Here is a 23,381-nt window from a genome sequence, read left to right as displayed (position 1 = left end):
ACTGAATTCTGTTTCTATCCCACCGTGAAAGTGGGAGGAACCAATACTATATTGGTCAGGACCTTTTTGGTTGTAGTGACAGAATTCCAATCAATACAACTTGTGGAGAATTGGGAGGGAATTTATTGGCTTGCTGAATCAAGAATGTATTGATCAGTCAAACCATATGAAGAACAAGGTACAGCTGGACCTTAGAAAAATCAGGGGCTCAAACATCATCAGGAGTCTGTCTTTCCATTTCTTGTCTGTTTCTCTATGTGGGTTGATTGCATTTCTTTTTCCGAAGATTGACTTTCTCCACATGGAGGTAAACACGGGACTTTGTCAATTCTTATATTTTTCATCTTAAGCAGCCTGCCACTCAAGAGATTGGCTATTTTATTTATACTTTGAGAAATTCTGGAGAAGAGCTTTGGATAGGGTTAATTGCCAACCACAGGATCAATCCACAGAAGCCAGGGTGAGGATGGGGTCAAGAAATAGCATGGGAGCAGTCATGTTGGCCATATAGTTGAGAGGATTGGCTCTTCCAAGAAATTGATTGCTGGGCATACAATCCTAGCTCTCTGCCCCACTAAGTTAATGCTGATTTTATACGATGTTCAGCTCCAGCAGTTGGGGATGTGAGGCAGTGCCCCATCTTCTTTGAGAAGTCATGAAAAAAACAATCACTAATTCCTGGACAACTTTCTCCTGAATTCACCTTCTCAGTTGCTTTCATCTAGTATTTGGGGCTGAAGTCATTCAACCCTTTCATTTGGGATCCATTTGGCTCTTTGAGAATCTCTGAAGTTTTTGAATGCTGCAAAAGGATTGTAAGAGCTGGATTCTCCCTTCTACAAGGAGCAGGAGGTATTTCATGCTTTCTTTCTTGGTTATACAGGCGTCCTGTGGGACTCACTTGCTTAAATGAGGAAGGCCAGGTAACAAGCCACCATTGGATTGCCACCAGCCCTTTAATGGTTCTTCTGGAAGAACTAAGATTTCTTCCAGTTGTAATAAGCACCAGGGACCTTGTGATGCAGGAGAGCCCAGGGAGCATATGTACATGCAGCTTAATCATCAGCTGGGCCTTTAGGGAGTATACTCCATCCCTGGCAAGTGAGGAACTAAAGTAATTCTAGCCCCGCATGGATTTCAAAGGGAAAATGGCAAATCATACAGAACAGAGAATCTACCCCTTAGGTAAGCTCTTTGAACCAGAGGCTGAGAATGTTGAATTGCTCAAGGTCTTATAATCACATCAATCCAAAACCAGGTGCCTATAAATCATCAGAGATCTGTTTCACTTGAAAACTGTCCACATAATAATAGCAGGTATTCTTTACATGTGTATAGTACATTGTAATTTCCTGGGATCTCATATGTTATTATTTTATCTAATCCTCACAAAAATCCTGTGAAGTAGGCACTACCAGTACTATTATTTCATAAATGAGGAAACAAGCTCTGAGAGGTTAAGTAAACTGTCTAGGACCAAGCCTTATTTTCATGCTTGATTCTTTGTCTTTATTATTATTACCAACTTTCAGCATAATAGGTTGGTACCCTAGCAACCTGCAATGGTGACTGGTGAGTTTTTAAAGAATGATTGTGAACTCATAAATACGCAATTATATATAGTTATATACATATGCATATACACACAAAGTGTTTCTACCCAATGCAGTCATTTTTTTTTTTTTTAATGCTCAAATTGTCCCAAAGTGACTCAGGAGGGACCCCCTTCAGGCTGGCTTCTGTGTCCTTTTTTGACATGACTTAGTTGTCTTTGAAAGCTTTCTTACTTTCTGGCACAAAAAAGATGTCCCAGGTTCATCTTGTACATTTCCTGTCAGGGTTCTGAAGTCAGCCATTTCACCAAAGAGTTCTGGTTTCCTTTAGTGAGAAATAGTATTTGACAATCAGTAAATCAACCATTATTTGCTGTTGAGCTTTACTAATACAAGAATGACTAACCACGTTAGGCCTTGTAGTATAGTCTTAGACTAGTAACTAACATTATTGGCCTGCAGGGCACAGTATCAGAAAGGAGCCATGAGGCAAGACAGGAAGCTGAACAGACCCCCTCTTTTGTGACTTAGCATTATGTGTCTGCATCAGTCTATATTTGGTTGAAACCCAGGATTATTTACTCCTCAAATATTTACTAGTTAATGTACTTTGTATCACACTCAGTGGAGAGTTTAGAGGTACACAAGGTGCAGATACACAACAGCACAGTTATTGGAATAAAGGAAATGGGAAAGTGTTGGAGGCCAAAAGAATGAGGGTCATGACCACCTCAGTATACCACTGGAGGCTATATGAGCCAACAGCAAACTGTTCTCACAAAAGCAGGATGATGGCAAACTAACAAACTGCATCTGCCGCCAGAAGGAATGCTGAGGGCAGTCACGTCCCAAACGCAATGTTCCTTGTGATTATCTATAGGAACACCTGACGCCCATGGTATAAAGAAAGCAATTAGGTGAACCTGTGATAAATCAAGCAGCTGACCAACCGTTACCTTTCCTCCCTGTTGATTCTATGTTACTAATACAAAGGGCTGTAGAAGCTCAGGGCCCTTGCTCACTAGAAACAAGGAGCCCCCAATCCCTTCTTTTAAGACAGATCGTTGTCTTTGTCTTCATTTCTGTGTTCATCCTCCTTCGTTCAGTCCCATAGTAACTGTCACTGGAAGGGGATGTCACTCTGTCTTTGTCCTCTTAGGAGCTGATGGCACATACATTAGACAATAACTAAACATGAGCTGCAGTATTTTCTTTTTTTTTTTTTTTTTTTTTTTTTTTTTTTTTTTTTTTTTGAGACGGAGTCTCGCTCTGTCGCCCGGGCTGGAGTGCAGTGGCGGGATCTCAGCTCACTGCAAGCTCCGCCTCCCGGGTTCCCGCCATTCTCCTGCCTCAGCCTCCCGAGTAGCTGGGACTACAGGCGCCCGCCACCGCGCCCCGCTAGTTTTTTTTTTTTTTGTATTTTTTAGTAGAGACGGGGTTTCACCGTGTTAACCAGGATGGTCTCGATCTCCTGACCTCGTGATCCGCCCGTCTCGGCCTCCCAAAGTGCTGGGATTACAGGCTTGAGCCACCGCGCCCGGCCGAGCTGCAGTATTTTCTATGCAGACAGACCAGTTAGTCAGAGATGGTGCTACCATAGACTCCAACCTCTATCTCCTGAGACTTCTGGCCTGAGAAGATAATTGCCCTAGGGAGTCTTCTCTTAAACAGTACTCAGATCTTCAGAGGTTTTCAAGTGGATGAAGGGATTCTGGTGCCAGATGTAGTGATCAAAACATGAATTTCATTTCTTCCTCTAGGCCAGTGGGCAGAACCCCAGGTGCAGGCAGAAGAAGAAAGAGCTGTTGTTTCCTATGAATGGAAATCAGAAACCAGTATTTAAGAGTTTAAGCCAAATTAATGATCTGCATTTCAGGGCCCCAGATGGTGTAGGTTGGATTACCCCACCATATATTGCTTCAGACTTTACCCTGTCAGTTAGTGGGGGGTGATGGGCTTGTCACATTTCTCATTTATTCAGCTGGATGAGCAGATCATGAGAAATGGGGAAGGTCTATACTAGAACAATTAAATGCTTTTAGAGCCATGTCATTATCTTCCCTCACTCCACTGGAATATAAACTCTATAAAAAGGGAGATTTTTGTCTGTTCTGTTCACTGTTCTATTTTTATCACTTTGGACAATGCCTGGCACATAGTAGCTTTTTTTATTTGTTAAATAAATTAATACATTTCTCCCAGAGCAACATCATTGTGTGGGCTCTTTAGGGACCTTTCTTTTGCCCTTGCTTGGCCCACGTATGCATCTTTCTCCAAGGGAAGTATTTGTGGACTGCATGTGGGTATTCTTGAGTTTCTCATTCATTAATTGCCTTGTCAGATTGAACAGCTGACAGTACAGTCCTTTGTACTGAAGAAATATCTACAGGAATGTTTTCTGCTGATGGACTTAGAGTTTTCCACTTCTGATAGATTTATTAGCAACAAAATAAAGCACACACACATACACAAAACACACACACACATACACTTTTTGGGCATGTGTGATGCATAAGTAGAGCTTGTAATTTGTCATCTCTAGACAAACTCAGAGAGAAAGGATGCAGTTTGTATCAGTCAGGGTGAACTAGGCTATGCTACCTAATAAATAATCCTCCAAATCTAGGTGATCTATAACACCACAATCTTTTGCTCTCACTACTTGTCCAGCATGGGTCAGCTGAGAGATCGTCTATGACCCGGCTGATGGAACTACCCATTATAAGTGTGGGATTGCCCATTATAAGTGTGGGAAAGGAAGCAATTATGTGCTCCAGCCTAGACATGGTGTACATCATTCCAGCTCATAATTCATTGGCCAGAGCTTGTCACATGGTCCAAGTGGAAATTGTAGTACTATCTAGGGGGTTGATATGCTTTGGATCTGTGTCCTCACCAAATTCCATGTCGTATTATAATTCTCAGTGTTGGAAATGGGGCCTGATAGGGCCTGTTGGGAGGTGATTGGATCATGGGGGCAGAGTTCTCATGAATGGGTTAGTACCATCCCATCGGTGCTGATAGTGAGTTATGAGATCTGGTTATTTAAAAGTGTGTAAAGTATGTAGCACCTTCCCCCATCTCTCTTCCTCCTGCTCCAGCCACGTGAAGTGCTGGCTGCCCCTTTGCCTTCTGCCATGACTGTAAGTTTCCTGAGGTCCCTCAAGCAGCAAGAAGTTGCTATGCTTCCTGTACAGCCTGCAGAACCATGAGCCAATTAAACCTCTTTTCTCTATAAATTACCCAGTTGCCCAGTCTCAGGTATTCCTCTTTTTTTTCTTTTTTTTTTAATCAGGTATTTCTTTATAGCAATAACAGAATAGACTAATACAGGGGTGGATAACTGGGTAATAACTACCACAGTTGTTTTACCACAGTGTTCTAGATTGATTTTATTTCTGCCAAGTTCCTTCCTTCCTTCCTTCCTTCCTTCCTTCCTTTCTTTCTTTCTTTCTTTCTTTCTTTCTTTCTTTCTTTCCTTCTTTCTTTCTTTCTTTCTTTCTTTCTTTCTCTCTCTCTCTCTCTCTCTCTTTCTCTCTTTCTCTCTTTCTCTCTTTCTCTCTTTCTTTCTTCTTTCTTTCCCAATCTCTGGCAAATAACTATTTTTTCTGAGACGGAGTCTCACACTATTGCCCAGGCTGGAGTGTAGTGGTGCTATTGTGGTTCACTGCAGCCTCGACCTCCAGAGCTCAAGTGATCCTCTCACATTGTCCTCCCAAGTGTCTGGGACTAAGGACATGTGCCTCCATGGCCGGCTGGTGTAGTTTTTCCTAACAGAACCCGAGAGCACTTTCCTAGAGAGCAGTAGTTGAAAAATTAGACTGGCCATTTTGTAACCTCAGCAAACTAGGTCTTGCAGCAGTAATGATCATAGACTTCAAGTCAGGGAGATGCACCTCTGCTACTTAATAGTTGTGTGCCATTACATAAGACACTACATCTCTCCAAGATGAGTACTGTCCTCTCTAAATCGGGTCTTACTCACAGATAACATGAAATTGTTGTGAAGATACTAGATCATCTAGTGAATTGCTTAGTATACAATATCTGGTACGTATTACCAATTCAGTACATGTGAGTTAGCTTGGAAGATAAAAAGTCTTACATTTTATTAGTTGGTGCTTCTTGAGCCAAGTTTTCTTGGCAGGTAAAGCTTTTACGTTCTCAGGAGGTCTGGCAATTAAGATTGCTCAAATTTCTCCATGGGGGAATGTTCTTTGAAATGATTCTTCGGCTTACCAGTTTCAACTTATATTAATTCTCTTCTTCCACACACACTCTTTCACTGATATTCTCTTTACTACAGAATCTCTGGAAGTCTCTTCTTTTTAAAAAATTTTCTGATACACACACACACACACACACACACACACACATACACATATATATATATATATATATATATATATAATTTTTTTTTCAGACAGAGTCTCACTCTGTTGGCTAGGCCGAAGTGCAGTGGTGAAATCTCAGCTCAATGCAACCTCCGCCTCCCTGGTTCAAGCAATTTTCATGCCTCAGCCTCCTGAGTAGCTGGGATTGCAGGTGTGCCCAATCATGCCTGGATAATTTTTGTATTTTTAGTAGAGATGGGGTTTCACCATGTTGGCCAGACTGGTCTCAAACTCCTGGCCTCAACTGATTTGCCTGCCATGACCTCCCAAAGTGCTGGAAGTCTCAATATTAGTCTCAACCTTGGCTATCCATCAGAATCAGGGCATTTTTCAAAAGACCTATGCCTGAGTCCCACCTCAGACCCATTAAATCAGCTTCTCTGGGAGTGGGGACCCAGTCATCTATATTTTTAAGGCTCCTCTGGGGATTCTGGTGAGCAGTGAGGATTGAGAACTGCTGCTCTACGTGTCTGCTTTTGCCCACATCTCCAGCCTCATCTCCTGCCACTGTCCTCCCCTTGCTCACCACGCTTTTTTTGTGTTCATTGAACATGCCAAGGTGGTTCCTACTTCAGGACTTTGGCATTCACTGTTCCCTCAACCTAAGTGTGTTGCTTCAGATTTCCATATAACTGATTCTTGTTCATGAGGTCTCAACCCAAATGTCATGTCTTCAGAATTTCATTCCACTGCCCATTCTAAAGTAGCACTCCTCATCTGGTTTTACATGAGCTATTTGCTGATTAATTTGCTTATTTCCTGCCTGTCTCCTCATTAGAATGTGGACTCCAAAAAAGCAGAGCTCTTGTCTGATTTATTCACTATTATATGTCCAGGGTTTAGAACAATATCTGGCACATAGTAGATACTCAATAAGTATTTGTTGAATAAATCATTCTTGTCTGCCGTTAACTAATATAATTACAAAATGTCATTTTAATGATGAGTCCTTACGATATATTTACAAAACAATCATTTCCTTAGAAGCAAGTCTTGCAGTTTCTATTTTCTCATGCCCCTTTACATAGTTTATATTGTTTAACTATTTTTTATAGGGAGAAAAAAGAGATAACGCTATAGATAAATACCTATTTTTATTATGATTATTGTACCTATGGCCTTTGCTCTATCCTGTTTTCCTGTCCATTTTGTTCTTTTCTCTCACTGGTTACCATCATTCTGAAGGTTTGGGTTTGAAGGCATTGATGTTTCTTTTCCTTAAACTTCTCTCTCTAGCGATCATTAAGAAAAAGAAAGACTAGGGAACTTGAAATGAAATGTCTGGGTTTGAATTCTGACCCTGCAATTTCCAAGAGCAGGTCATTTAACCTTTTTGAACTTCAGTTTCCTCATTAATGAAGTGAGGACACTAATAGTTTCTCACAAAACTATTTTTTTGAGTTCCTGTCTCAAAAACCTGTAGTAAAAGAAAATGAGAAAATATAGGTAAAATTATCTCCTCCTTGCAGAAGCCGTCAGCAACAAGTTCCTCAACTTGCAATCTTTCCCTTCCACTCAGTTTTTCTCTCTACATCCCATCTTCCCTGCGCAGGGTCAGGAGGAGGGTGCTCTGGATCCCTCCTCTTTGTCTCTGCAGTGGCCTCACCCATTTTTCCCTCTCTTTTCTCCTCCAGCTTCTCTCTTACTGACCCTTTCTCACAAGCAGTCAAACATGCTGACATTGTTCCTCTATCTTAAAAGCCAATACCTCACTCTAGGCCTGTTGCTATATTAATGTTTCTCTCCAGGTTAAGTTCTTTTTTGTCGTTGTTGTTGTTTTGAGACAGGGTCTTGCTCTGTCACCTACGCCGGAGTGCAGTAGCCTGATAACAGCTCACTGCAGCCTCAAACTCTGGAGCTCAAACAATCCTCCTGCCTTGGCCTCCAGAGTAGCTGGAACACAGGTGCGTGTCACCATGCCTGGCTAATTTTTTATTTTTTGTAAAGATGACGTATCACTATGTTGCCCCTGCTGGCGGGCTAAGTTCTCAACAGAAAAGTTCACTTTAATTGAGGCTTTTACAGCCTTTTCTTCTAGACACCCCTCCACACACTACATTGGCCTCCTGCCCCAACTTCTCTCCTGAAACTGCTTTTGCCATAATCATAGGGACCCTCTGGGTGCCACATTCAGTTTTTCATTATACATATTGATCTCTTAGCAGCATTTGAAACTATTAACCAATTCTTCTTACAACTTTCTCTTTCCTTGGTTTTTATCATATCATTCTCTTCTGCGTTTCCTTTTACCTGTCTAACTCTTCCTTCTTCATCTCTTTCCTGGACTCTTCTTAAATATTGGCATTGCGGGGGCTTCACCTTTAGCCTGCTGTTCTTCTGGAACTATATTCTATGCCTGGGTGACCTCATTCATGTTCATAAATTCAATCACCATTTATATACTGAAGATTCCCCAAGTTCATCTCTCATTTAAGCAACTCTTTTGAGATTTAAACCCATTTCTCCAACTATTTCCTGGTATTTGCTGGACATCTTCACCCAAATGTTCAATGAGCACCTCAGAAAATCAAGAACATAACAATTCTTGAACATATTCTCTTGTTCCTAGAATATAAGTTCAGGAAGATAGGAATTCTTACCAATATTGTTTATTGCTGTATCCCTAGAGCTTATAATATTGTCAGACACATATTAAGTGCTCAGTTAATATTGGTTAAATGAGTGGACATTTTCCCCACCAACCTATTCTTCCCTCTGTATGGCAGTAACATTTGCCCAATTATAGCAACACAGTTTCTTGTCATCTCTTTTTTCCTTAATCCTTATATCCCATTGGTTTCCTATGTCCTGCATATTTAACCTGCTCAATCTAAAGTTCATTCCTTCTCCTACATTCTCACTGATATTTTTCAGGCCTTTATAATCTCTCCTTCATTTGTATCATCATTTTTCTTATTCATAAGATGGGGATAATAATAGGCGCTATCTCATAGGACAGTGATAAGCTTCAGTGAGGTAGTATACCCAAACTCTTAGTATGGTGCTGTGATGACTCAGTAAATTTGGCAAGACAGCTGTATTTCTTATGTATCTATATGGATCTCTACAAATACATCTACGTGCATTGAGAGGACAGTCTCATTCATCTCCATATTTTAGTGTTAAGTCCTAACCCAGGAGAGAGACTCTTGAACAGATAAATACATTTGCTTTGTAATGTCAATAAAGTCATGTCCTTGTTGAACCTCAGATTGTTCATTTGTTAATTTGAATTTGTGCTATAATGTCAATCAAGTCATGTCTTTGTTGGACTTCAGGTTATTCATTTATTAATTCAGTTAGCTAGACTAGCTAGGATCATTTTATAGCCATTTCATAATACAAAGCACGTTGATAGCCATTAACTCATTTCCATGGTTATTCTTCATTTTATTTTCATAGCTATTATTATCATTAGCCCCCCAGTTTTACAGGTGAAATGACTGAGACTTAACAGGGTGTGAGTTTGTCCATAACCCGTCCAATACTTGTTAAAAGCAGAATCAGGATCTGAACCCAGTCTTCTAATGCTAAGTCCTATTGTTCTAAATATTCAGGTGAAAATATATGCATTTTATTTTCATGTTTCAGGACGTTGTTTGTGGTCTCTTATTGCACAGTTTTTTCTTGAGTCAGTTGGTGGTAAAGGATGAAACTTAGTGGTAGAAGCCACCCTAGGGCCCTAGTTCCTTTAGCTTACAGAAGAAAAAGAAACAATAAAAATCCATTTGCTTGAGAGGTTGTGAAATCAGAGGAAAAAGCCACCTCGTCCCACACCCCAATTGTAGTCAAGAGCCAGACTTTGCTGCGGCATTTTTGGCAGATTGAACCCTTTGTCTGTGTTGACATAGATGCTGAGGGGAGCTTTCTTTATTCTGAGATAAAGAGACAGGATCTGAGATTATAAAAGCTTTCACATGTCAGAAAAAGAACCGGTGGGAACAAATTCATTCATGAAACTGCCTTAAGGAACTCCAGGTGTTGAGGCACTGGGAGAGACATACACAAATGGATAGATGTCAGGTTTCCAGGAGCTCCACCCAGCCACCATCATAAGTACTCATTTGGGGAATCCAGATTGTTCATTGCGTAGCCCAGTGGCTTTTCAAGTATGTTTTGTGGACCTTCGGAGTCAGAAGAATTGGGGGTATTTTCACTTTTTGCCCTATTTACATGATTTTTCTAAACCATTTGAAAGTAAGTTGCAGACATTATTTTCTTTTTTAAATTCTTCAGCATTCATCTTTAAAACATGAGGACATCCTCCCACATAGCCATAATAGGAGAATATTATGACCTTAGATATTTTCACATCGAAGACATTCATAATTCCTAAATATCATTTATAACCATTCCACACTAAAAATGTCAATTGTCCCAAAATGTCTTTTATAGCTTTTTTAAAAATCCAGGATTCAAGTAGGTCTCCTGCAATGTAGAAAAATTCTCTTGCTTTTATTCCCCATTGTCTTTGAGAAGAATCCAGGTCAGTTGTCTTGATGAGGATCTCACATATTGCATGTGTATTTTTTTGTCCTCGTGGTCTCAATTAACTTGTTCAGGGAAACTGGCAGTCTACTACTTTGCTGAGAGTGCAAATTGAGGTCATCTTTCTGGAGGGAAATGGGTAATATATTTTAAAACTTTCACAGACTTAGGTTTAAATTAAGCTGGAGCCAGATTAGATTCAGGCTAAACACTTTTAGCAGGACTTTTCATAAATAATCCATGTATAATGCATTGCACCATCTTACTAGGCACATGATGTCAGATTGTCCCACTATTGATGATGTTAAATTTGTTCAGTTGGTTCAGATGGTGTCAGCCACATTTTACAAGTGTAACTTTCACCTAGAGGACATAGCATCCAATTATGATCCTTACCTGAATCAATCATTGGAAACTGCAAAATGTTGATTTCTAAATTCTATTACTCCTTCTACTTTTACTAACCAGAGTTTTCCTCTAAAAATAATTTTTCTCCCTCCACCCTTTCATCCCCCAGTCCACCCTGAGTATCACTGTAGACTCGGAATGTTAAAGATTCTATGTTGTTTTTTTTAACCAATTGCCTTGATTATTCTTTTTGATACATAAATTGTCTCAAATTTGGCCAGTGAGAGCTCTCTCTAGTTGATTTTTGTATCCTTTTGACATATCAATATCATTTTTTGATCACTTGTTTACTTTCTGATGCAGAAAGAAGTCCCAGTTTCGCCTGGTATTTTGTTTGTTTGTTTGTTTGTTTGAACTTTAAAGATCAGATTTATTTGGAGAAAACAAAAAACCCACAACCCAAAGGATGGGATTTTACATCAAGACATCTCCCAGGTAATAAGTCTACAGATTACAAATCATTTTCATAGAAGATATTTTTGTACAAATTTTACATGTATTCAGGAGCGGGACATTAATCCCCATTTCTATTTTAATAGGGGGGACAAGGCAGGGGAGAGGGAAAAACAGTTTTGGATATAACTATTTGGAAGGAGAGTAGACATGAAGAGGGCAAACCCTAGCTTTTCATTATCTACAATCAATGGTTTTTCCTTTTTAAAAAAAAATTTTAAAAATAAATAAATAAATAAATAAACCTTTCAATCTTCAACACTCTTTAAAAGCCCACTTCTTAGCTACTGGCCAATCCACACCAATTATTTAAATTCACTTGGTACACACCTTTGTCAACTGGGTAAATTATATTATGCCCACTGCTGCAGCACGCATAAACCAACACCCCTGCATGGATGAACAGGGCCTAATCTAGGACTGATGGGAGACGGGCTTGCAAACCAAGATCAAGGTGTCGTTTCTCTGCTAATACTGTCTACCAAGCCGATCCCTACAAAAATGCACATACAAGCAGGCAAGTTTAGCTACTGTGTTGCAAGAGAAACCAGGACCTTGTTAAATAGTTCTCTCCATTACCATTTATTCTCTCAAGGGAAGCTTTAAAAAAAATAATAAAGAAAAACAACACATTGTTCTGGCTACCTCATGAATCCAACAAGCATTGGTGTAGCATTTCAGTGGAGAAGGAAACGTGGGGGGGAAAAACTCATCAAGGTTGTAAAAAAGGCTCCCAATTTAACTGTCCCTGTCCCTATTTATCCACCATCCAAGACCATCCATTATTCTAGAGCACTCTGATCTATAAAAGGGGTCAAAGCATCAGGAGCAGGCAAGGAGTGAGAACCAAAAGACGTCAAGAAACCGATTTGCTTGAGAAAAGCAGCGATTCTTCCTTTCACAGCTCTCCATGGCTGAGAGAGAAAATGCCCAAGACATCATCTATGTGACTTAAGAGACTGCTTTTTGGGAGGTTAAGAGCAGCACGAAGAACTTAAGATGACCACAAGAGTCTAAGTTTTTAGTTTCAAGGTTTCAACAGAATGTGGATATATTCAAACTTTCAAAAAGGACAGTGTTTAGAAAGGGTAAAACTATGACACAGAAAACACTGGGAATTACCACGACCCCCAAGTGCTTCCGGCTCCAGGAAATAACCGTTCATGTGTTTGCTAGAGGTCACACAATTTTCCCCTATTACCTGGTACAAAATGACTCATCACTTCCCAAAAGCTTCTTTTCAAACCACGATTTTCCCATTTATTTTGGTCCAATGCAGTCCTATTCTTTATGACTTATAGTCTCACTCCCAGCTACCCCCCTGGGGGGTTAAAAAAAATTCCCCCTAGGCTGGCCCCCAAAACTCAGAATTAAATAAGAGGAGGGGCTGGCAGCCTCCTGGAGACTAAAACAACTTGAGGCTAAATCTACCTTTCCAAGAGTGGAAAATTTATTCAGATAATATTTTGAGAATTCATATATGCCACAATAGGATAAAAACTAAAAGGTAGAAATCTCACAATTTTCCTTCTACCTCCCTCCCCTACTGCCCAACCAGGTTCCAGACGTTATTATCACTGTCATTACCATTTCTGCTAAATGGAGGCCCCTAGGCACTAATCACACTGGCAACTGTGTGGTGACATAATGCACCACAACTCTTCCTCTAAAAAGCTGTAGTCCCTTTCTCTCTGGCTATATTGGCGATTCTCCAGTTACTTCAATACTTTAAAGGCTGCAGCAGCATGCAAAATAATTTCATTTTTTGTTTTTAAAAAAAGGTAAGAAAGGTCTTCAGGAGATGGTGAGTTTTATTTTGTCTTGTCTGGATAGAGGTTTTGATTTGCTCTGGAATGTTCCAGGGTGGAGAGAAACTAGGAGAAAGCACAGGATGTAGAGGTCTATTCGGCATAATCTCCCTCGTTTTCATCTTCACCATCAACAGAGAGAGCAGCATACTTGCTTGCAGAACTGAACTTCGAAGCTGGATTTTCCTCAGGTTTCTTTGGCTCAGGTGCAGATCTGGAGTCTTGATCCTTTTTGCCATCTTTCCTATCTGACTCCTTCCAAGTCTTTGTTCCCTCCCTCTCCTGGTCCACGGCTAGAGGTCTCAGTTTGGCCTTTTGGGACATTCATCCCATCTACTTTATTTTCATCTTTCCTTGCTGGTCCTTCCTCAGATGGTTGAGCTGGAGCTACTTTTCCCCCACCACTTGTAGGGGATTGCTGCTCTGCGTCTGAGCTCTGAGATCGAGCTGGAGGGTTAGAACTTCGCTTCACCCAAGCATTCTCCTTTGGTGGAGGGGCTGGCATTACCTTTAGGGGCTGATCAGGTTTGGGAGGTTTAGAAATTGGAGAGTGACAATCTTCCTCCTTATTGAGTGTTTCATTTTCTAGAGACTTCTCACTCTCTCTCCTTCGTGCATTTCTGCCAGATGTGGCGGAGGTCCCAGTCTGTGATGACTCACTTCCTGTCCTCGACCGTCCCTTCCTGAGTTTCTTCACTTCGCCAGCTTGGGTGTCTCTCCCGAGGCCGTCGTTCTAGTTTTGGCTCATCCAGCTGATGCTGCAACTTCTCTTGTTCCTTCTGTAGCAGTTCTTCTACTTCTCTTTCTCTAGCAGCTGTGTCAACAGGCTTTGCCCCTCCAAAGATAGAAGCAGCTCGACTGGACTGGGAGGTACTAGCAGAGGAATCATCTTCCTTAGGAGTACTCCGAGGCTTTAGATTCAGTTTGGGTCTTTGAGGGGGACCTCTGTCATCGCGCCTATAATCATCCCGAGAGTAATCATCTCTGGAGCTCCACGACCGATCATCCCGTCTGTCGTATCCGTCTTCATAGCGGTCCCCGCCTCCTCTGTAGTCATCATCCCTGCGACACCCACTGCCGAATGCTCTTCTGCCACTGCCTATCCGGGAATCATAGCCTCTGTCATAGTCTCTGCTGCCTCGGTCATCATAGCGATCCTGGCCACCATATCGATCCATATCCCGGCGTGGGCCATCCCGATACCCATCCCGCTACCGGTCTGAATCATAACGATCTCGATACGTGTCTCCAAAGCTATCATCACCTCTTCTAGGTGGGTAGCCATCAAAGCGGTCTGTAGCAGGACGAGCCCTCCAGTCTGTATCTGTTTTGTCAGAATCCCGATTTCTATCACGGCCAAAAGAAGGATCATCCCTGTCTTTATCCTGTGCTTGATCAGCAACGTCCACTCGAATTCTCCTGTTACCTAGAGACTCTTCATTGAGACTCAGGGGACTGAGCAGGGAATCCAGGTCCTCAAATTCAGCATAACCAAAACCTTTCAACCTCTCTGGATTGCTGGGTTCACGTGGTAAACGCACTGCACTGATATTTAATCCTCTAAAGAATTCCTTAATTGACTCTTCTGTCACATCATAGGGTAGCTTCCCTAGAAAAGCAGTGTAGGGTGGTGATTTGGGAAGACGGCTCCGGTCGATATTGGGTTCCCGAGCAGCCCGTGGAGCAGTGGGAAGGATGGAACGGTCAATTGGAGGCGCCCTGTACACATCGTCGTCATTACTGTGCCACGTTGTTGAAACATCTCCTTCCAGATCATCCGTTTCATCAGCCCAGCTGACTGGTTTGGAAACATAGGTGCTTCCTCCACCAGTACCCCCATCCTCAGCCAGAAAGTCTGTTAGGGAGATAGTCTTCCCCTTCTTATTCTTCTTTTTTGCTGAGGCTGCCATGTTGGGAGAGGGAAAGAGAAGGCAAAAAAAAAGCTCGCCTGGTATTTTTTGTGCTCCACCTGTGGAGATATTTTTACCAAGGAGCCCCTTATATCAAGAATGATGTTTAGAAATCAAGATTTGGGCTCCAGAAGCAATGGCATCTTACTATTAGATGCCACTGCTTCCAGGACTTCTGGTACACAGAGCTAGGAAATATAATTTTTTAAAAATTGAGTTTATAATGATATTTCCAAATAAAATTTAATTTTAAAATTTTAACATTTTATTTTTAAATATTTTTTAATATTTAAGGAGCATTTATTTTTTCCTGTGAACTATTCATTCATGTATTTTGCCTACTTTCCTACCAGATTTGGCTTTTTCTTCTTTAAGAACTCCTTACATATTAGGGATATTAACTCTTTGCCTGTTAAATAAATTGCAAATATTTTTTCACCCAGTTTTTTATTTGTAATATCTGGCCCAGGTTCAGCTGCCTGGAGCTAACTTTTGAAAAAGGGCTCCTTATTCACATAGGCAAAACTACAAGGAGAGGAAAATGAAGCTCCTGTTTTCCAGGTGTCAGGCACTGTTCTGGATGCTTCGTGAACATTCTTTACTTGTACCTTGTGACAAATCTTTGAACATTATTCCTTATCTAAACCCCACATGGTTAAAATGTTTTAGAAGTCAGAATTTTTCAGTTTTTAGAAAGGTCATATGGTACATAGAACCATCTCTACTCCCCTAGCAGGACCTGGGGCAGCATCCTGAAATCATATACATAAATATTTCTATAGTAAAATATATTAGTCTTCCCATTATTTAAGATAAATAAAGGCTATAGTTAGTTTCACCTCCTGTCAGGTCAGGCTTTGCTGCCAAATGAGATATGAAAAACGCTTTTGATTGTCAGAGCTTTTCAGCTCTGAAAATCAAATGGAATTGTGGATAAGAGATAGTGGGCTTCTATTAACCTTGCTTTATAAGCAAGGAAAGGAATATGTTTTTAACCAAATAAACCTTCTGACTTTTACCCTTCTTTTCTTTTTTTCTTTCTTTTGTAAGGAAAGAAGGAGGGAGCAAACTTGAGCATTAAAGTGAGCCCCATGAAAACTACAGTATTTCTCTACTTCCCATCCCACCACCTCCCTGGAGCCAGGGTGAGATTGAGAGAGGTAGCCCCTCCAGTAGCCTTTCAAACAATATTTTTTATACACTTCTTCAAAATTTATTTGAACAAAAGACTGTTTGCTGCCTAGGGGATGTTCTGTGTGGGAAATGTGTGAGGGGGAAAGAAAAGACACACACAGATACCTTTAAGGGTAAACAACCTTTATCCCATGTAAATGGCCGTGCAAATATAATAAGCAAATCATATAATAAGCAAATTGCAATAGAAAGGGAAGAAGGGAAAAGATACATACATACATATATATATATATATATATATATATATTTTTTTTTTTTTTTTTTTTTTTTTACACTCACCAGACTATGGAGGATTCATCACCAGACTGGGAAGCAACAGCCTGGGCTCCAGAGTCAGCCATTCATCCATGCACAGACAACTAGAGGTCTCATGAAGCTTCAGTACAGTCTGGGACCCTATCTCTTTCTGTAAGGAGTTGTTTGGCATGGGGCCAAGTCATGAGGGCCCTTCATGACTGGCCTCAAGGAACGCAGAAAGTTTAACTTGTTTTTGCAATTGTTTGTTGTTTTTCAGTAACTAACGTACAGAAACAAATTTCTCCTAAACTGTACTGGACGAATGCCTCAAGGGGCTCATGCAACCTGCTCCGGGACTTGGTGACTATTGTTTGTGTTCATGTTCAACTGAGTTCAAATTTAACATTTAACTTTCCCTCCACAGGGGAGGAATAGAGAGGAAAGACACAGAGGACAGTGCTCAGCCTCTTCCTGACATTTCAAGCAATTCTGCTCAGACCCTAAACTTGCATGCCTCTCTGAGACAGAAGGTAAACTTTGCAGTTGATCTGACTCATCTTCCTTAGTGGGGTGGTCAGAAACTATCTGCTTTTTTAAAATTTTTATTTATTTATTTATTTAGAGATGGACTCTCACTCTGTTGCCTAGGCTGAAGTGCCGTGGTGTGATCATGGCTCACTGCAGCCTTGAATTCCTGGGCTTCAGCAATCCTCCTACCTCAGCCTCCTGAGTAGTTGGGGCTACAGGTGCATGCCACCATACCTGGCTAATTTTTTCTATTTTTTGTAGACACAGGGTCTCACTGTGTTGCCTAGGCTGGTCTCAAATTCCTGGACTCAAGTGATCTGCCTGCCTCAGCCTCCCAAAGTGTTGCAATTACAGGCATGAGCCACAACACTCCAGTTAAACTACCTGCTTTTACTCAAATGTGTCTTTTATGAGGTTCTTACGTAGTATTTTTAATTACTTTCAGCTACATATCACAGTCTGTCAGAGAGGAATTCTTCCTCTTATTATTATTATTATTATTTGAGATAGAGTTTCCCTCTGGTACCCAGGCTGGAGTGCAGCAGCGTGATCTCCGCTCACTGCAACCTCTGCCTCCCAGGTTCAAACAATTCTCCTGCCTCAGCCTCTTGAGTAGCTGGGATTACAGGTGTGTACCACCATGCCCAGCTAGTTTTTCGTATTTTCAGTAGAGATGTGATTTCACTATGTTGGCCAGGCTGGTCTCAAACTCCTGACCTCAAGTGATCCACCTGCCTCAGCCTCCCAAAGTGGTAGGATTACAGGTGTGAGCCATGGCACCCAGTCCCCTCAGAGAGGAATCATAATACTACTTTTTCCTTTGTCTTATTCTATTTCTGGTTCCATTTATAGAGTATGTTCCAGGCAAGTATGCTGTGGGCTCTGGTCTGTAATGGTGAAATAGTTCCTGATTTGAGGATTTATCTTGCTTTATTACCTCCATTTATCTAGCTTCTAGGGCCTCCTTCCCTTCTGTGGGGGTTTTACCATCTTTTTACTTTGGTTCTTTATGCTCTATCTCCTTTTTCCATCAAAACCAACTTATATTTTTCCATGGTGCCTCAGGGCACTACTGAAAATCTAATAAGTGATTTCTTGATAGAGAGGAATGAGTTTTCCTTTAAATATTAAATAATACAAAAAACTGGATTAATGAGACATTTCCCCAGAGTTTTGATCTGTTAAAATAATACACCTTAACTCAAGTTCTCTAATGGGGGGCAGGTGTTTTAATCAACACCAGGTAGATGGAAGGCCTGCATACTGAGAACTTTTTATTGCAGAATTCACACAGCACCCCATGATATTACCTCTTCCCCAAAGAGCTGTCACATGAAATCCACTGTTTTGGGTTTTAAAAAGCAGCTCCTGTTTACAGCTTTTTTTTTTTTTTTTTTTTTTGAGACAGAGTCTCACTCTGTCACCCAGGCTGGAGTGCAGTAGCACAATCTCAGCTCATTGAAACCTCTGCCTCCTGGGTTCAAGCGATTCTCCTGCCTCAGCCTCCTGAGTATCTGGGATTACAGGTGCCTGCTAGCACACCCAGCTAATTTTTATTTTGTATTTTTAGTAGAGATAGGATTTAGCCATGTTGGCCAGGCTGGTCTTGAACTCCTGGCTTTAAGTGATCCACCCGCCTCAGCCTCCCAGAGTGCTGGGATTACAGGCGTGAGCCACTGCACCTGGACAGTTTTCAGCATATTTGATAGCTAAAAGAATAATATCTTTACTTTGTACCAAGCTCTTAAAAATCAATGAAAAATAATACAAAAATCTAACACAAAATACAAAAATAGAGAAAGACAAACATTCAGATTTTAAAATGGGAAAAGGACCAATAAACATAAGGAGAAAGTCAATCTTACTAGTAACCAATATTGTGAAAATGGCCATACTGGGCAAGGTAATTTATAGATTCAATGCCATCCCCATCAAACTACTAATGACTTTCTTCACAGAATTGGAAAAAACTACTTTAAAGTTCATATGGAATCAAAAAAGAGCCCACATTGCCAAGACGATCCTAAGCCAAAAGAACAAAGCTGGAGGCATCATGCTACTTGACTTCAAACTATACTACAAGGCTACAGTTACCAAAACAGCATGGTACTGGGACCAAAACAGAGATATAGACCAATGGAACAGAATAGAGCCCTCAGAAATAATACCACACATCTACAACCATCAGATCTTTGACAAACCTGATAAAAACAAGAAATGGGGAAAGGATTCCCTATTTAATAAATGTTGCTGGGAAAACTGGCTAGCCATATGTAGAAAGCTGAAACTGGATCCTTTCCTTACACCTTATACAAAAATTAATTCAAGATGGATTAGAGACTTAAATGTTAGACCTAAAACCATAAAAACCCTAGAAGAAAGCCTAGGCAATACCATTCAGGACATAGGCATGGGCAAGCACTTCATGACTAAAACACCAAAAGCAATGGCAACAAAAGCCAAAATTGACAAATGGGATCTAATTAAACTAAAAAGCTTCTGCACAGCAAAAGAAACTACCATCAGAGTGAACAGGCAATCTACGGAATGGGAGAAAATTTTTACAATCTACCCATCTGACAAAGGGCTAATATCCAGAATCTACAAAGAACTTAAACAAATTTACAAGAAAAAATCAAACAACCCCATCAAAAAGTGGGCAAAGGATATGAACAGACACTTCTCAAAAGAAGACATTTATGCAGCCAACAGACACGTGAAAAAATGCTCAGCATCACTGGCCATCAGAGGAATGCAAATCAAAACCACAATGAGATACCATCTCACACCAGTTAGAATGGCGATCATTAAAAAGTCAGGAAATAACAGGTGCTGGAGAGGATGTGGAGAAATAGGAACACTTTTACACTGTTGGTGGGACTGTAAACTGGTTCAACCATTGCGGAAGACAGTGTGGCAATTCCTCAAGGATCTAGAACTAGAAATACCATTTGACCCAGCCATCCCATTACTGGACATATACCCAAAGGATTATAAATCATGCTGCTATAAAGACACATGCACATGTGTGTTTACTGTGGCACTATTCACAATTGCAAAGACTTGGAACCAACCTAAATGTCCATCAATGATAGACTGGATTAAGAAAATGTGGCACATATACACCATGGAATACTATGCACCCATAAAAAAGGATGAGTTCATGTCCTTTGTAGAGACATGGATGAAGCTGGAAACCATCATTCTGAGCAAACTATCGAAAGGACAGAAAACCAAACACCACATGTTCTCACTCATAGTTGGGAATTGAGCAATGAGAACACTTGGACACAGGGTGGGGAACATCACACACCGGGGCCTGTTGTAGGGTGGGGAAGTGGGAAGGGATAGCATTAGGGGAAATATCTAATGTAAATGACAAATTAACCGGTGCAGCACACCAACATGGCACATGTATACATATGTAACAAACCTGCACGTTGTGCACATGTACCCTAGAGCTTAAAGTATACTACTAATAATAAAATAATAATAAAAAAATAAAAGACTCCTAAAAACTAAGATCCATAGATTGGAAACTACTTTAGAATAACTAAACTCATAAAAATCATAAGTAATTAAATCATCTGACCATTTTGAATGTGTGCCAAATTAATGGCAGAAATCTGAAAACAGACCAAATTAAGTATTCCCCTACTTTTTTAAGATCAAGTATATTTGAATACAAATAGTATAAAGAAACTGAAAACTAAATACTTGACTGGCATTGCAACAAAAGAGATTTCACATTTAACACAGGAGAGGATGTCATTAAAAATTAATCCTTGCCTGAAAAAATTGTTTTTTCCCCCCACTTTTTCTCTTTTATTCTGGAAAAAAAGGAAAAGATAGGAACATATAGATGATTAGGTAGCAGAATCATGTGGTGGCTAAGAGCCCAGTTTTCAGAGCCATACAAAGTTGGGTTGGGTTTAAAACCAGGTCTCAACTAAACCAATATATAGGAAGGATCTTGACAAGTTTCTTCACACCTCTGAGTCTTTTTCAAATGTAAAATAAAAATATCTATATACAAAAAAAAAGAAAGAAAAAAAGTAGAGAACACCACATTTATGCATATCTGGGTTCTTGTGTATACATTTTTAAGCCTCCTACAGATTATAAATTCCTAAATCTCCCCAAGTTTATAAATACACTGAGCTGTCACCTACATGGAGTCCTTCCTGATCCTTCCAGCTAGAAATTGCTGCCATGTCTAGTCTATGTCATCTGTATTAACTTGCTTACTGTCTCCAAAGTGGGAGCTTCTTGAGAATAAGAACTGTGTTTTAGTCTTCATTGAATCTGCAGGGCCAAGTAAAGCCATAACATACAGTAAGAAGTTAATAAATGTTGAATAAATAAAGAAATGAATGCATGAACATAGAATGAAAATAATTCTAAAGTTAATGACCCTCAGGGGGCACTGGAGGTAGGGAAGAGGGGAGACACAAAATTCAAGTAATCATCCTCAGCACAGACTAAACTGGAGACCCTACCGGTCAAAGCAATCAAATACAAAATGTTTTCAAATCCCACTCTGGGGAGGCTCAGACTGCATCCAATTTCTGCACGAAACTGCACCTCAGAAGCCTCTCCAAGGCAAGAAAAAACTGACAGCACCACTATCAAGATTCAGACAGGATGCAGCATACACAGAAATACTCATTAAATATTTATTTTCCAAATCCCCAATGACTAGTTCTGGCCAATGAAATGTGAATGGATGCCACGTGTGTCAATTCCAAGTGGAGGCAGTGAAAAGTCCAAGTAAGATGCTCCAGCCTCTCTATTCCGCTGCCCTAGCAACTACATGTTCCAGATGGTGCATCTACAAGACGGTGGAGCCTAGGTCAACCTGGGTCCCTGAGTTACTATGTGGAACCAAGCCCTCCACCAACCACAGCAGGTTTATAGCATGGTGATAAATAAATGGTGTTTGTGTGACCTATGGAGATTTGGGGGTTAACTTATTCCAGCAGCATGACCTAGCCTATTCTGATGAATATAATACAGAAAGAATACTTGAAAAGAAGATGGAATCTTTTCCATTAAGGTGCTTCTCAGTAGTTTCCTGGATCCAGGCTTCCTTCTTCATATTCTTTCCAAGCAGCTCTCTTAGATCTCTCCTTGCTTCTTCTGTTGGACTTTGTTGGCTTCCAGTCACAATTTATTTCTGATTTACTGGCATCTAGATTTAAAACTCTTTTTAAAAGCAGCTGGACCTAGGCGCATTCATCTCCTTTTTCTTTTTATATCTGTCTACTGACAGCCATCTTCCCATTTCTTCCCTTCTGTCCCTGATCCATGACCCTTAATATCAATCATCTCTCCTTTCCTCCTGGTTAATCAATCCATCATCTTTGATTTTATTTTTATTCTTCCACCATTCCTATACTAATGGAAAAGCAATATATGCCTTTTAAACCTCTTCAGTTTCTTCTTGACTTTTTTTGGCAAATCTGATCCCCAGATTTAGTGCTCCATACACAAGCTCCTTTAATTGCCTTCTTTGGGTAAGAAGTAATTTCACTGGACCCGGCACAGTGGCTCAAGCCTGTAATCCCAGCATTCTGGGAGGCCGAGGCGGGTGGATCACCTGAAGTCAGGAGTTCGTAGACCAGCCTAGTCAAGATAGCAAAACCCCATCTCTACCACAAATACAAAAATTAGCCAGGCATGGTGGCATGTGCCTGTAGTCCCAGCTACGGGGGGCGCTGAAGCAGGAGAATTGCTTGAGCCTGGCAGGGTGGAGGTTGCAATGAGTCGAGATCGCGCCACTGCACTCCGGCCTGGGTGACAGAGCAAGACTCTATCTCAAAAATAATAATAATAATAATTTCACTGAATTGCTTCTTTTCTTAAAAAATACAGTACATACTTTTAATAATAAGGACTGTTGTATCTCATTTTATTATTAATACAATCTAAACATTGACTTGGGTGAAATCATAGGATCAGAACCAGGGATGGATCCAGGGAGGAGACTGAAGCTTGTGCAGTTCAAGGAACCCTCTATAAGTAAAAGAATACAAAATTACCAATATGAAATTCCATGGTCCTACTTCAGCCCTCTCCAGTGCAAGGAGAAGTATGGCAGAGAGGGGGTTGGAGTGGAAAGAGGGAGCCATCTTAACTAACTGCATTAAAAATAGTTTACTTTTGCGAAGTTTACAAAAGCATGTACCCTTGCAAACACAGTGTCAGGGCCCCTCCCAGAACCTTGGAGGTAGCTGGTGCAGTGAAATTTAGGTCCTGAAGCTTAAACTTCATTAGCTCACGATTAATCCACCTCTGTTCAAAAACTACTGTAATTAACAACTCCAAAGCAATTTGAGTTCTTGTGAGTGGAGATTCTTAAGGTAATTGAATCCAAGGTTAGTGACACCACAGTTCTCTCTCTAGGCC

The 23,381-nt window shown here is 40.6% G+C and overlaps 1 long non-coding RNA gene and 1 pseudogene across 1 annotated transcript in view; one reads left to right on the top strand and one right to left on the bottom strand.

The window, feature by feature from the left end:
* The window catches only part of LOC141408018 (uncharacterized), a 75,154-nt gene that overhangs the window by 49,294 nt on the left and 2,479 nt on the right, over positions 1-23,381 (top strand). The window lies entirely within an intron of this gene.
* LOC102141676 (eukaryotic translation initiation factor 4B pseudogene) lies at positions 13,053-15,044 on the bottom strand (annotated as a pseudogene).

The sequence above is a fragment of the Macaca fascicularis genome, chromosome 11 (genome assembly GCF_037993035.2).
Source record: "Macaca fascicularis isolate 582-1 chromosome 11, T2T-MFA8v1.1".
Lineage (NCBI taxonomy): Eukaryota > Metazoa > Chordata > Mammalia > Primates > Cercopithecidae > Macaca > Macaca fascicularis.
Note: the sequence above shows the minus strand (reverse complement) of the source record. Positions and strands in the feature narration are given on the sequence as shown.